General features: G+C 39.4%; 1 protein-coding gene across 2 annotated transcripts in view; it reads right to left on the bottom strand.

Moving 5' to 3' along the window:
- FHIP1A (FHF complex subunit HOOK interacting protein 1A) overlaps positions 1–12494 on the bottom strand; it is a 93540-nt gene extending 81046 nt beyond the window's left edge. Inside the window, exons 1-2 of one of the 2 annotated variants that reach the window (XM_061992811.1) lie at positions 12372–12494; positions 11973–12050 (exon numbers count right to left, since the gene is read on the bottom strand). The gene's annotated coding sequence lies outside the window, so the exon portion shown is untranslated. Of the gene's footprint in view, positions 1–11972; positions 12145–12371 lie in introns of those variants that run through there. The other variant, XM_061992812.1, reaches the window with a different exon arrangement.
- Positions 12495–13428: the final 934 nt, after the last annotated feature.

Genomic DNA, 13428 nt, shown 5'->3' with positions numbered 1-13428 from the left:
TGACGAACGTGGTATTTGTCTTTCCTTTTAGCTACATACAAAATAGTTCATCACAAGGAACAGAAAAGAGGAAGAGAAAAAAAAGACAAATAGGACTAATATTTAGCACAGAAAGTAACCCCAAGCAGATGGGGGAAAGGAGTATGCAAGAAGCACCCATGGAGGGACTTCAAGTGATCCAAAATATGGGATGTGGGGGTGTAGGAATGTGTAGAGTATCCAGCATGCTTCCTAACTAGAACCCCAAGCCTGAAACTGAAAATTGGTACAGGAGACTGAAATCATAGCAAATGAAAAACAATCATATGAGGAACAATCCTATTTCTGATCTGGCTAGTGCACGTTTTCCATTATATGCTTAATAAAATATTACACATACTTAAGAGTGGTATTACCCTAACATATTCTGCCTTTCAACTTCAAGGTAGTACCAGACCTACTCAATGAATCTTCATTACTACTACTGAGGCACTAAAGAAAAACACAAAGGTTTGATTTTTTTTGTAGTCTACAAAAGCATGATTTCTCTATGATATGCAGTTAATGTGCAGGTTTTAAAGAAAAGGCATTCAGAACATGAAATGATCCTCTGATCACACACGTATGTAAAAAAAGTCTGAAACCTTAACATCAAGCTATGGTAACTTTCCAGAACCCAACTGCCTTTAGCTTCCCAATTCATTTAAAAACAAACAATTTAAAAAAAAATAAAAGTAGTAAATATACACTTTACGTCAGAGGGCAACGGAAGACTCAGTCTAAGTATATGAAATTTAATTAATCCAAAGAAATTCCAATTTCCAATCAGTTTTTCCTTTTTCCATTAAAAAAGCTGTCATTAAAGAAATGCAGGTATAATAAAAGAGAGCTTCCTGTACTTGTGTCCCAGAAGAGTCATATTAATCACACAATATTGCCAGTGTGTACTTGTTACTAGGTCTCCTTCATCTCCAGACAAAATTCAGTACTGCCATGCAGAAAATAATACATCCTTATCTTCAGAGAGCACTGACACTTGGATCTTCCTAGGCACCGATAAACCACTACTACCAAATACAATCTTGCCTTATGTAATGCATTTCTGAAGTAGCAAGTATTTTGCTTTTGCATCAAATATCAGCTTTTTAAATTCAAGCAAGGAACACCACACACCAGAGTTGGGAGGGGGGAAAAGTGTGACAAACAGAAAAAGTTTTTACCTTCTCATTTCTGAAAGTTGAGACAAATATGGAAAATGTGAAATGGTACAGGAACTGTTTAAAAAATTGGAACCAGATATTTTAAAAATAATTTTAAGTCATATGAATATCAGAAAAAAATAAAATCAGCTCACGTTGCATGGATAGCCTGAACATATGTCCTAAAATGGGTATGAAAGGTATATTAAAAAGTTTTTAAATATAGAAACAGTCAATACATAGTAGTAACCTTCATAAATTAAGATGTTCTATTTCATATTTTGAAATCATCAAGATCTTAACAGAAGGCAGTTTTCAGTGTTTCTTCAACCCACAGTACATAGTTTACAAGACATCTTCAAAATGGCAAAAGCCTTTTCAAAGATTTGTGAGTTGCCAAGAACTACTCATCCTCCCTTACACTATTCATTTTGAGCTCAGGATTATACTGTGTTTTATTTGAGATGAAAGTTGCCCTTAGAGACTGTATTGTACCCCACGTATCATAACCTACACCACTACCCAGGCTAGATATCATGAAAGATGCATAGTCTTGTGGATTGGGAAATTTAAATTGCTTTCCTTATCTTTCTCATTTATGCAAAAGCCCAAGAAAACAATCCCAGAAACCATAGGCCATAGATTTATCAATCAATAGAAACACTCCTAGTAGCAATACATGCCATTCAAAATCTCACAAAAACAGCAGATGGAGTTTAAAATTTTAAAAGGGAAGTTTCATACATGTATGATGGTAATTAAGAGAATGAATGCATCATAGAAGTTATAAATCCTGGGAAGCTTTCTTCTGAGTGTAAAAAAAAGTTTCCTAAACTGTTTACTCTACATAAAATTATGTCTATTTGCTTTTGATTTAAAGACCAGTTGAGACTGCAGGACTTCCTCAAATCTTTGTTTTCTTTCTGCTATTTTCACAGCTTTGTCCAATAACATCCAATTGAAATTAAAAGCTTTGTCTAATATTACTGTTGTTATCTCTAGCATTCAGACAAGAAACCTCACGCAGTGAATAGACATCTCTGTTTTGTTTTGTTACTGGACAATTAATTAGAGGAAAAGAGTTAGTGTACCCAAATAAATACAGACCACAAGGGCAGCACAATAGAGGTTGTTTACAACTTACAGTGGATTACACAACAGAGTTTGCCAAATTGTCACTAACACAAGCTGATTATGTCTGCATGGCAGATAGCAGGCATTAGCATAGGTCTGGAAGCAGTAAAACCACAGTCACTTGGATGCAGCACCATACAGATATGACAAGATTGCTTTTGAAGCTAATCCAGACGTCTTCGCACTCCCTGTTCAAAGATTTGCTCCTGCAGAGCCAGTGTGAATATAGACATGCTCACAGTCCTTTTTTCTTATAACAGGGAGTTCCAGCTATTTTTCGACAGCCACAGGGATGTGAAGTTCTATATCTTAGTCACCTACTCCATGCAGGAAAAAACAAACAAATGTCATGTTTTAATATCTCCTGGATCCTCCCTGTCAGATGAGGCACAAGAGGAGAGGCAGGGAGAAGTGGAATTCTCAGTACTGTGCTCTTCCCGGATTTTACAGATAGAAGATGGTTACTATGGTGCAGCACTATTTACCAGTCAAAGGATCAAAAAATCACCTCAAAGTCATCTAGTCCTTCCCTGCATGCCATGGTAATACCCGTTATGTTTCTGTCACAGCTCACAGATGTTTGGATCACCCATTCTTAAAATTATTTGCTGCTTTTCCTGTTAATATATTCCAATGCAACAGTGTTGTAATAATCAAGGAAAAAAACCCAGACCATTGAGAGAAACGTGTATTTCACATACTTAGACTAACTGTCACTCTCTCATTTCTCTACTACCTCTTTCTCTTCTTTGAAGCTAAAATAACAGCTTCTGTTTCATTCAGTCATTCCTCCAGATATTCTTACTGCTTCTCTCCAGACTCTCTCCAATTACTTTTTTTTTTTTAATTCCATCTTCAAAATTGGACATTACATCAACACTGACTAGAAAGGTTACTTCATTTAACTTGCAGTTATTGAAATTAAAGTTAACCTCTATTGTCTCATATGTAATGCAGTCACAGAACCCTACAGCAAGAACTACCAAGGTGCTAAAGGTTTACTGAACTAAGCCTTGGAGAGAAGTATTTGGCCCTTCTGGCCTTCTCAGATTGTTTCCATCAATCAGGAGGCAGTAATTACTTTAAAGAAGCCTCATGTGTTTGAAGTAAGGAACTGTGGGGCCCATGGTTTTGCTCTACCCTGAGAACCAGCCTTATTAAAACTGATTGTATCTTGGTATGGTACTCTAAAATTTCACAGTTATGTAACAATGTTGACTCATTATTCTTGTTATCCACTATAATTCCAAAATTCTCATATATATAAAAAAAAACTCAAAACACCCCACCCCCAAAAAAAACCATCTCATGAGTTCATTCCTAGTGAAAACAATGTTTTCCAAGCAGTTTAGCAGTTAACCACAAGCAATTCCTCCACACATTCTTTAACAAGACTGAAGTTTTGACATTTTGTAGCGCGGTCAAGATCCCAGAGATTAACTGCTTCCCTTCTGTTTGCAATTTTCAGAAAGAAATTACATTAGTCTAACATGGTTTAATTTAAAAAACAAAATTATATGGGCAACTGCTCATCTCTTTGCAGCTACTACTGCCTTAGGAAGATTTAACTCCCAGGAAAAATACTGGAACAAATAGTCACAGTTAAACTAGGTCGACAATTGTACATTTCCCCCTCCATATCCATAAAGACAGACACTAATCACTTTTCTCAGTGTCATAGTATTACACACACACACATCATCCATGAGTTAAGTAACTGCAGTAGCTCAGAGATTACATCAGCCAGCTCTTACCCTTTTGATAGTGCTTTTTAGAACACTTCAAACAAACTTATCTAAATACTCTATAACTCATTCCTTCCTCCCACCAGCTTAGGGTTTTAGTACTTGCCTTCAACACCATGATCACCTATGATTTCTAGTTTCTCGTATTACAGATGAGGTGAAAAAATAACCCCAACAGACCACAGTCTGCTTTGCATGATGTGTCCCAATTCCAGTCTTCAAACAGCAGCAAACCTTCCATGTCTTTATTTTTCCTAATGTTATAATTCTAAAATGATTTCTCATTACTCTTTTGAATTGGCCATTTTATTATGTTGCATTTTAATTCTATGTACTTGTGCTTTATTTTGCACTTGTTCTTGGCAATCCAGCCTGGATTCTCTTTTCCTCCTTGTTCTGTTTGATATGAAAGAGCTCACTAGTAGCCAAGCCAGTCTTTGATTACTTTTCATATTTTCCTCTGTGGAAGAATAGCTTCAATTTCTCCCATTAATGTAATTTCCTGAAGGAACAATATGTCTCCTAATTATTTTTTCTTTTTCTTAAGTCACAGAACTAGTGGATAAAATTCACGTTAACCAGACTTACCTGAAGTCTGCCTGTCTAAAGTCCATTTTTAATTTTAGCACAAGTCCTCCTTCCCAGATTCTCATTTGCTCACTCTCACACAAGTTACTTATCTTCTGGTTATAATAAAGCTTGGAAAACCCTATGCTCTGGTTGCTTTCTTCATATTTAGCACCAGGAAATCTTTACCAACTTACTTGCATGACTTGCACCTTGCTGTACTCTCTAACCAACAGTCCTAGGCAATTAAAATCCTGTGATCTTGATGATTTCTGCTACGTATCCACAAGTTCCCTTGTCCAGAAAATCTCCCCAATTTGCCAGACTTCAGTCACCTCTACCAAGACAATACCAATATTCTTTTTATTCACACGCTTTTAGTAGAATCATTTAGAATGGAAATGCTTATTTGTTCTGCCATCAACTGGGCTTTTTTCAATTTTCTTATGCTGCAAACCCCAATATTCCTGTTCTTGAATAAATAATATTTTTATCATCTCAGAATATTTGAGTATACTTTGGAATGATACCCACTTAGGCACATTACCACCTGTCACTAAGCCCCACACTGAGTGCTCCTGAAATGTTTCTGTTGAGTTTATGCTTCTTTTAAACTTGTGACTTTAAATGTTTGCCAAAGTACTGTATGGCTGTTACCACTAGTAATGGAATATGCCTTGCTACCAATACAACAAAATTTTATTCCCTCAATTGCTGTTTGTTACTTTAATATCAAGTAATTTTTCACCTATTGAATCATTGCACATATATTTGCTATGGTAATGATATAACACACAGCCAAGTACTGAATTTAAGCTATGCATATCTGAAACTAACACAATACCCATGAAATGAGAGACATTACTATCACTTTAGAATTTTAAATTGTTAAGAGGAAGAATCAGGTAACATTTTAAGAAGTTAAATGAATTAAAGACAAATGAAATGTATCTGCACAAAGTAATTTAAATGCTGTTGAATTTCACTGGAGGCTAATGGGAAAAGTTCATGCAAATACAAGCCACAAATTCTACTAAGTTTTTTCCTTATAGGCAAAGACTAGAAGAAACATTAATACCTAGAAAATTGTTTAGATGGCTTCTGTATACGTCAGAAGTTAAATAATTCAGTCATTTTAACTGAGCTGACTTGAGTGTCAGGAGAAGGTCATGTGTGTGTCCATAAGTGTATATTCCCTCAGATACAGAAGTTGACCTACCAAAGAGCATTATCACTTCATCTGACCTATGTCTTTAAAACTATTTCACTGTGAGGGTGAGGGAGCCCTGGCACAGGCTGCCCAGAGGGGTTGTGGAGTCTCCTTCCTTGGAGGTCTTCAAGACCCACTTGGACATGTTCCTATGTGACCTGATCTAGATTAACCTGCTTCTGGAGGGGAGTTGGACTAGATGATCTCTAAAGGTCTCTTCCAACCCCTACCATTCCATGATTCTAAATGTTGGATGGTGGATGCAATTTAGCATTTCCAATTTACCCATTTTAATAACAAGCAAATTACTAAAAACAATGCTACTAACAAAAAATATTATTTGCAAATAGCACAGCTCATAAATACCGTGTTTGCTAAACTGGCTTAGTTGTTTCTCTCTGAATATTTAATTTTGTTTTTTTCCCCAACAGCATATGTTCTTTTTAAAAAAAGAAAGAAAAATTTTCCAAGTCTAAGGACTCCACTGGCATCCAAGCAAGACAAACCTAGCTCTATGTAGCCTAAGGAAATTCTGCAAAACCATCTCAATACTACTGTGCATTTGGCTTTATCAACTCTAACAAGTCAAGAATCCCTAACCACTGGGCTGTTGCTGGGAAACATCACCACTGTAAAAATTAAGCCTATGAAATACCGCTGAAGGCAGGTGGAACCACTGACATCCATAAAATCTGTGTTATCTGGCAGCCAATTCATGCTAATGTCTCCTCCCAGTGCAGGGACCAAAACATTAAGAACAGAAACCATCCTAAGGGCAAATGAGTTCCTGCCCTTCATGTTTATTTTTCTTCATTATTCTTTTCTTTTTTTCTCCTCACTTTTAAGAAAAAGGTACTTCCACTTAAGGTGTTTTCACTTCATGTGCTCCTTATCCTACAAAAATGTTTCAAGGAGCTGATAAAGAACTTCCGAATTCTTTACCTGAAACCACTCCAAGCAGGAAAGCACAATTAATCTTAATGCAAGTCAGCAATTCAGAAAGAAAATTATCCTGCTAGACTTTTTGCTGACTGTGTTCTATGCATCCATGTAAAGAGTGGCAAAATGGCCAATTAAAAAAAAAAAAAAAATCAAAACCCACTGCAAGGTAACAGAATAGTTAAATCCACTCCTTCTTTGAAACTCAGAATCACCATTCCCAATACAATTGATATTCCCAATCTAAGCCACAGGCATTTCCAAGGATGTCTGGGTGATTCAATAACATCACAGAATTACAGAATGGTAAGGGGTTGGAAGGGATATCCCAGCAAAACAAGCAGCAACACACTATTTTTTGAAGACTTAATGGTTTGCAGAAAGATCTATGGCTGCTTTGCACCTGTACCTCAGACAGGCACCCAGGAGAGAGAATCCAGCATAATTCTAAGTCACATGCAGAGGGGAACTGAGCCCTCAGCCCCAAAATGAATCCACATGTCACTGTGGTTGGGAGTATCCACTTCCTGAAAAGTCCAGCACTGAAAGTCAAGAGAGTTTCCCAAAAAGGAAGATACACTTTTGTCCTCCATAGGCTTCGTTACAGGAATATTGAATTTATGACAATGTACTAAAACCTATTTATGGTGCTGGCAAAGTGTGAAAGTGCCACAAATGTGCAAGGAGGAAATGGCACAACTATGTTTAATAAAACACATGGGTACAATATAACAAGTTAGGAAGCCACAAATGTTTCCACTTCAACTTGTAATGACAGAAGTAGCACCTCTCTACTTAGGCTCCTTCTTCCCTCATACTTTCAAGATAGGTGCTTACAGAAACACCACTCTTCATGTAATACTAGCACAGTGGTGAAGCTGGAAGCCAAATACTCTCACCCTCTCAGGTTTGTTGCATTAGAGCAGGAGCCTGCCTGACACATCAAAATGAGTTAACATAATTTAGTAAAAAAAACATAGCACTTTATGGACCTGGTGGCACAACAGTACTTTTTCTTTCATTGCTCTTTGACTTGTGTGTCAAAAAATGTTTTACTATTATACATATATTAACTGTTCAATATTAATAAATCTAACTCAAAAATACAAAATTCTCTTCTCTCCTGCTTGGAGGTACCTAAGGATTTACAAAAGATTTTCTGAACCCCAGTGGGACTGGTTTCTCAGTAGTTCAACTCTTTGACTATCAGCACAGGGCAAATAAAACAGGCAACAGTTAAATTTAAGTTACAATTTTAAAGTTTACTGGCATATAGGTCTTGTCAATAGCTTAAAGGCTATTTTTTTAAAGAATATATTAGGAAATCCTTCTAGCTGTGAGCTATTTTGCTGGCATCACTTTATCAGTTCCTCAGGCAAAATAAAGTACTACTACAATAATCACTACTTTGGGTCTACTTACACAAAAAATTTCACAGAAATAAATCCTACCTCCCACCAATATACAATACAGGCAACTTGTAAAAAAAGGAGGTAGAATTAGAAGGTTAAAGAGTATAAGTGTCTTTCAGCAAGAGTCTTTACACAAAGAACCTACCTCGTGATTTTATTCATTCAGTGTTTTTGTCATCTGTGACCACTCCTGCTTTTGTTTTTAAAAAAACAAAACAAAACAAAACCAGACAAGGTCTTCTAAGGCATGCAACTGTTTTAAAAAACAAAACCATATATGTCATACTGTTTAGAGACTATGGTAGAGATACAAGGGGAAAAGACAACATTTGGCTATGCTCCTACAGTTAAATGGCAAAAACTACATAGTAAGAACTTGCTTACTACTTTTAGCACCAATCTAGCTGTGTATTGCCCCACAGAGAAGCAGATAACACGTTCTCTATCAGTGCTAATTATGATTAGACCAGAATTAACTGTCATGGTCTATCATCACTGCAATAGGTCAGTAATTAAGTATTACCTCTTAACTTGGGAAAAGGAAAAGGAAACAACTGATTTCTCAATAACTTAACAACCCATGGAGTGACACTACAGTTTGAAACAGAATAAATTTCAGGACAAATTCTGCAACCGCTATAAAAATATGCTGCACCTGTTTCAGAGGTAATGCAAGTCAAAGCCCTAGGTACATTTTACACAAACTAACTCATGGTCTTGTTCCTCTTTTCCAGGTGGCAGTTGAATTTAGAGGAAAAATACTGTTATGCATATATATGGAACTACGGTTGTACGCTTCCTGCATGCAGATAGATGAGTCATGTTTCCAAACTTTGCTCTGTTAATTAAACCTAATCCCACTAGATACCAGAAGTAACACATTCTTAGATCACGTCCCTGTGTGCCTTGAGCCTTTACCACCACTGTCATCAGCTTTTACCTTACCTGCTCTGCTTCTATTCCGTACAGAATTGGCTCACTTGAACATGCCCTTCAGGATCACCTTTGACAAGATCTTTCTGGCCACGTGGTTTAAAACATAAAGCATTTTTCTCATACCATCTATGAGCTGTTTACTAAAAGACACCTACATGTAATAATAGGAAGTTTTATGATCTATGTCTAAGACAGAAAGTAAGTCAATATGTGTTTCCAAAAGCTCCTCAGTCTTTCTGACACTAATTTCAGCTGTGACTGCTTTGCTATCATCACAGTACCTCTAAACTTAAGCCGACACTTTGAAATGTACTCGTGTGTGTACATATATTTCACAGGAGTCATTATGTCAGAACCACTTATTTCTGTACACATTCACAAGTGCATTCTAAACCATTCATTCAATTCCGCCCAGTCAACCTTCAGTCTTGATCCAGGTCTAGCTGACCTGCTTCCCATGACACAGTGAAGTCCTAGCTCTACTTTCCAAATGGATTAATCTAACTGGAAAAAGACACCATATATTGGGGGCTGTTTGCATGAGTTTGTAAAGGTACAGCAACTCTTACAGAACAGCTGTACCAGTAGCTACTTACTACTTACTTTATTTGGCCACTGCACTGTACTACAAACTGGACTGAAAAAAATCAGAATTTCTAGATCACTGGTACCCCAGCTTTTGAGCAGTGCAGGCCTTTGTAGCCTTTTCTGGAAGCACAACAAGGTTGCTTGTCTTGACATTATCAGAGCATTAAAAGTGCATCTGTAATGTAACTAAAGTGTAGGCATATACTGTTATGTACTACATGACCTGAAACACAACCAAAGCAGGACACAAAAAGCACTGTTTTGTCAACAAGCTTCTTTGATACCCTGTTTCCTGGGGGCTTCCTCTGAAGGGGATAGAGTACATGATTTTTCCTGGGTCAGTCTTACACTGAATAACTACCAGATTAGGCTGAGAAAAGACCAAAAGTGAGCAAGCAATGCAAGTCAGCACATTTGGGTAGAAGATTTTAGAGCTTAAGTGTCTGTTACTCAAAATATAGTTATAAAACTGCTATAAAAAGGGATGACTGGAACAAGAGGTCACAAAAGCTCTGTTCTCAGCAGCACATAATGAACACCACAAACATGCCAACTACCCTAGACATGCCATAGAGCACAAAGAGAGGGAATATCTCTCTCAAATGTTTGAAAGAAACTACTGGTCACAATAACATTATACCAGGATGTGGAGATCTGCAAACTCAAGTAAGCACCTCAAACATTAAAGAATTAAACAAGATTTCCATAAGACTAATTAAAATTTGAAAAGTCCTTGCAATTAAACCTTTTGCAAGCATCAAAATGTACAGATATTCAAGCATGGAATAGCAGTATTTCTAAGTTATTTTTAAAAAACCCTTAAAATTTTATGTACATCAAAGTAAACTTGAGAACCCTTCAATGAACAGTTTAATGGAGAAACTGATGCTTCAGATGGTACTGAGAGTCTGTAAATCTGAAGGCTTTATATTCATGCATTTATGCCTGTTAAGATTATCTTTTGAAAGGAAAATATAGATTTCTAAAATTCAGTTTCATGCCAGGATCAAACAAAGCCACATTAGCAGCAGTTTCTCCAATTTTGGCTCTCATAGTTTTGGATAGTAAAAAGTTTTGTACAACATTTAGGAAAAAAAACCCCAAACAAACAACAACAACAACAAAAACCCAACCCTCAACTTCACTCCTCCAGGTATTATAAACCATTCTAATCACAATTTTTTCCAAAAGGTCTGCTTCTAGAAATTATGACATAAAACAACACAGGCCAGAAACATAGGTCTGTACTGCATGACTTAACACTACTACCATATTGGTGTGTGAGAAGTCTCTTTGAATGGATAGTTTACTATCATTCCCTCTTCTCTCTGAAAATTAAAACAAGATAAAAGCATCATGCTTCACCACTAATGAGATGAGGCCCTGAATACTTCTATAAGAAGGAATAAATCCACCATTCTATAGCTGAAGAATGCAACCGTAAACCCTGGCACAGCATGAGAGTTTCATACTGATCAACAGAAAACACCTAAGCAGAGAGAGAGGGTACTGACAGATTCTGGTCTTTTTCAGTTCAACCAAAAGCAGTATGGCAGTGTATAAAATACCACACTCATTTTTCAGCATTTTTCTTCTCCTTATCACTGTATGAGATGTGTCACTGCTAACAAATCACACACCCCAGAGAGGAGGAGAAAACCAAGACTGAAATAAAAATCTTTAAATACTATCAAGTGTACCTTAGCATTTCTCAGGTGTAAGAAACCATATGTCCCAACCTGGCAAACTGTCCTACAATTGCAGGCTGGCCCTACAAACAACCTCTTAACAGACAGCATGTACCTGCCTGCACCTACAGATCTGTCCACATGCCTTAACTCAAAACCATGCCAAGTTACTATCAAAAACCTTGTGTGACAGAACACATTCACATGGCCTTGCTAATAGTTCCTCATTGCCTCAGAAAGAGCAACACAAGAATCACTTCATCACGATGCATTGACTCCTCCAGTTACCAGGGCCCTAAAGTTAGTTGTCAGGATCCCTACTTTCCTTTGACATTCCATGAAAAGCATCAAAATAGCCTTCAGTGATTTGGTGAGTGATGCAATGAGTGTCCCAAAGAATGGGAAAATAAATAATAAAATCAGTGCTACTAGCCTGTTAAAACAGACACCTGAAACAAACTGACAACTCACGCACCGAGTCACATAGCTAACAGACAGAAGTACCTGTCACTAAGCAAAGCGTCACACCTGTAAGGAAAAAGCCTTCTTTGAAGCAATACATACTATGCTCTCACCTTGGCACTTGCCAGCTCTCAGCTCCTAGCGAAGCCTAGATCTTCTAGAAGTTTGCAACCAGCGCTCCTCAAGTCGCCCTATAAATCAGCCGCGGAAAAGCCGAGCCAAAAAGATAAAGGGGATTAGTTAGGCATTACTTCCAGTGACCTATATACCCCCCTCAGCAGCCCTGAGGCAGACAGCAGCTGTTCCGCTGCGGGGGACACCGGCCCGCCGCCCCGCACCGCCGATGAGGCGAAACAGCGGCGAGACGCCTCCTCAACTCGGCGCCCGAGCGCTGCCCAACCCCGGGCGGGAGCAACTGCGCCCGACGCCGAGGCCCCGCCGCCAAGTCCCAGGCCCGTCCCCAGCCGCCACCACTCCCTCACGGCTCCCGCCCCGGGGGGCCCAGCCCCTACCTGGCGCGGGCGCTGAAGGAAAGTTTTCCCGGGAAGGGGCGAGGCAGGCTCCGCGCCCTCTCTGCCGAAGCGACTGGCTCCGAGAGGGAGGGACGCGACTGCCCAGGTAAATCGCCGTCAGCGACAGGGCAGCCAGGGCCGAAGCGGCCGACGCTAATCCCTCATAAGGGAGGGATCCCCTTCAAGCCCGCCCTCAGCGAACACCCCGGAGGCCCCGTCCCCTCAGGGCGGGCATCTTTCCTCTCCTTCCCCTTCACGGCGGGCAGCCCCAACTCGGCACCGGCCGCTGACTCAGAGAGGCAGGGAGGAGCAGCGACCTGGCGGGGTGAGGCCCGGCCCACAGCGTCCCCCGGCGAGCGCTCGCTCTTGCCTCGGCGGGTAGAGGGCCACGCTCGCTTTCTCCGCCTGCCGGAGGCCGTCACCTTTTGAGGTAAAATTTGTGGTGATCAGGTGAGGAGGGCTCTGCTCTGCAAGAAACACACTGGTGGAGCAACAAGGGGGAAAAAATTAAATAAACGTTAAAAATCTATATGAAAACAACTCACTAAAACTGCGTGGTGGACAAGCCCTGTTTTTGAATCGCTGCCATGGCCCCAGTGATGACAGTCACGAGGTGGCACTGTTATATACACCCCTTCTTCCTAGTTTATAATTGTTGTTGTTTTCTTTCTTTATATGATACTGCAGTGTATGAGCACTGTTCCCTCAGCGAAAAACGCTGGCACTCCTTGAGGCATGTTTCTCGGCAGGCAGGACAGTTGAGTCCTCTCTTTGGTGAGCTGTGTGCTGGCATTTCACACTCTCAGAACCGGGGGAGGGAAGGGACCTCTAGAGGTCATCTAGTCCAACCTCCTGCTAAAGCAGGTCCACCTCGATCAGGTCACACAGGAATATTCCCAGGCAGGCTTTGAAAAACCTCCAGAGAAGGAGACACCACACCCTCCCTGGGCAGCCTGTGCTAGGGCTCCCTCACCCTTGCAGGAAAGAAGTTTCTCATCTGGAACTTGATGCATTCCAGCTTGTGTCCATCACCGGATATTGGTTTAGGCCCATCCAG

The sequence above is a fragment of the Colius striatus genome, chromosome 3 (genome assembly GCF_028858725.1).
Source record: "Colius striatus isolate bColStr4 chromosome 3, bColStr4.1.hap1, whole genome shotgun sequence".
In the NCBI taxonomy this organism is placed as follows: Eukaryota; Metazoa; Chordata; class Aves; order Coliiformes; family Coliidae; genus Colius; species Colius striatus.
This window is presented reverse-complemented; position numbering and strand designations above follow the sequence as displayed.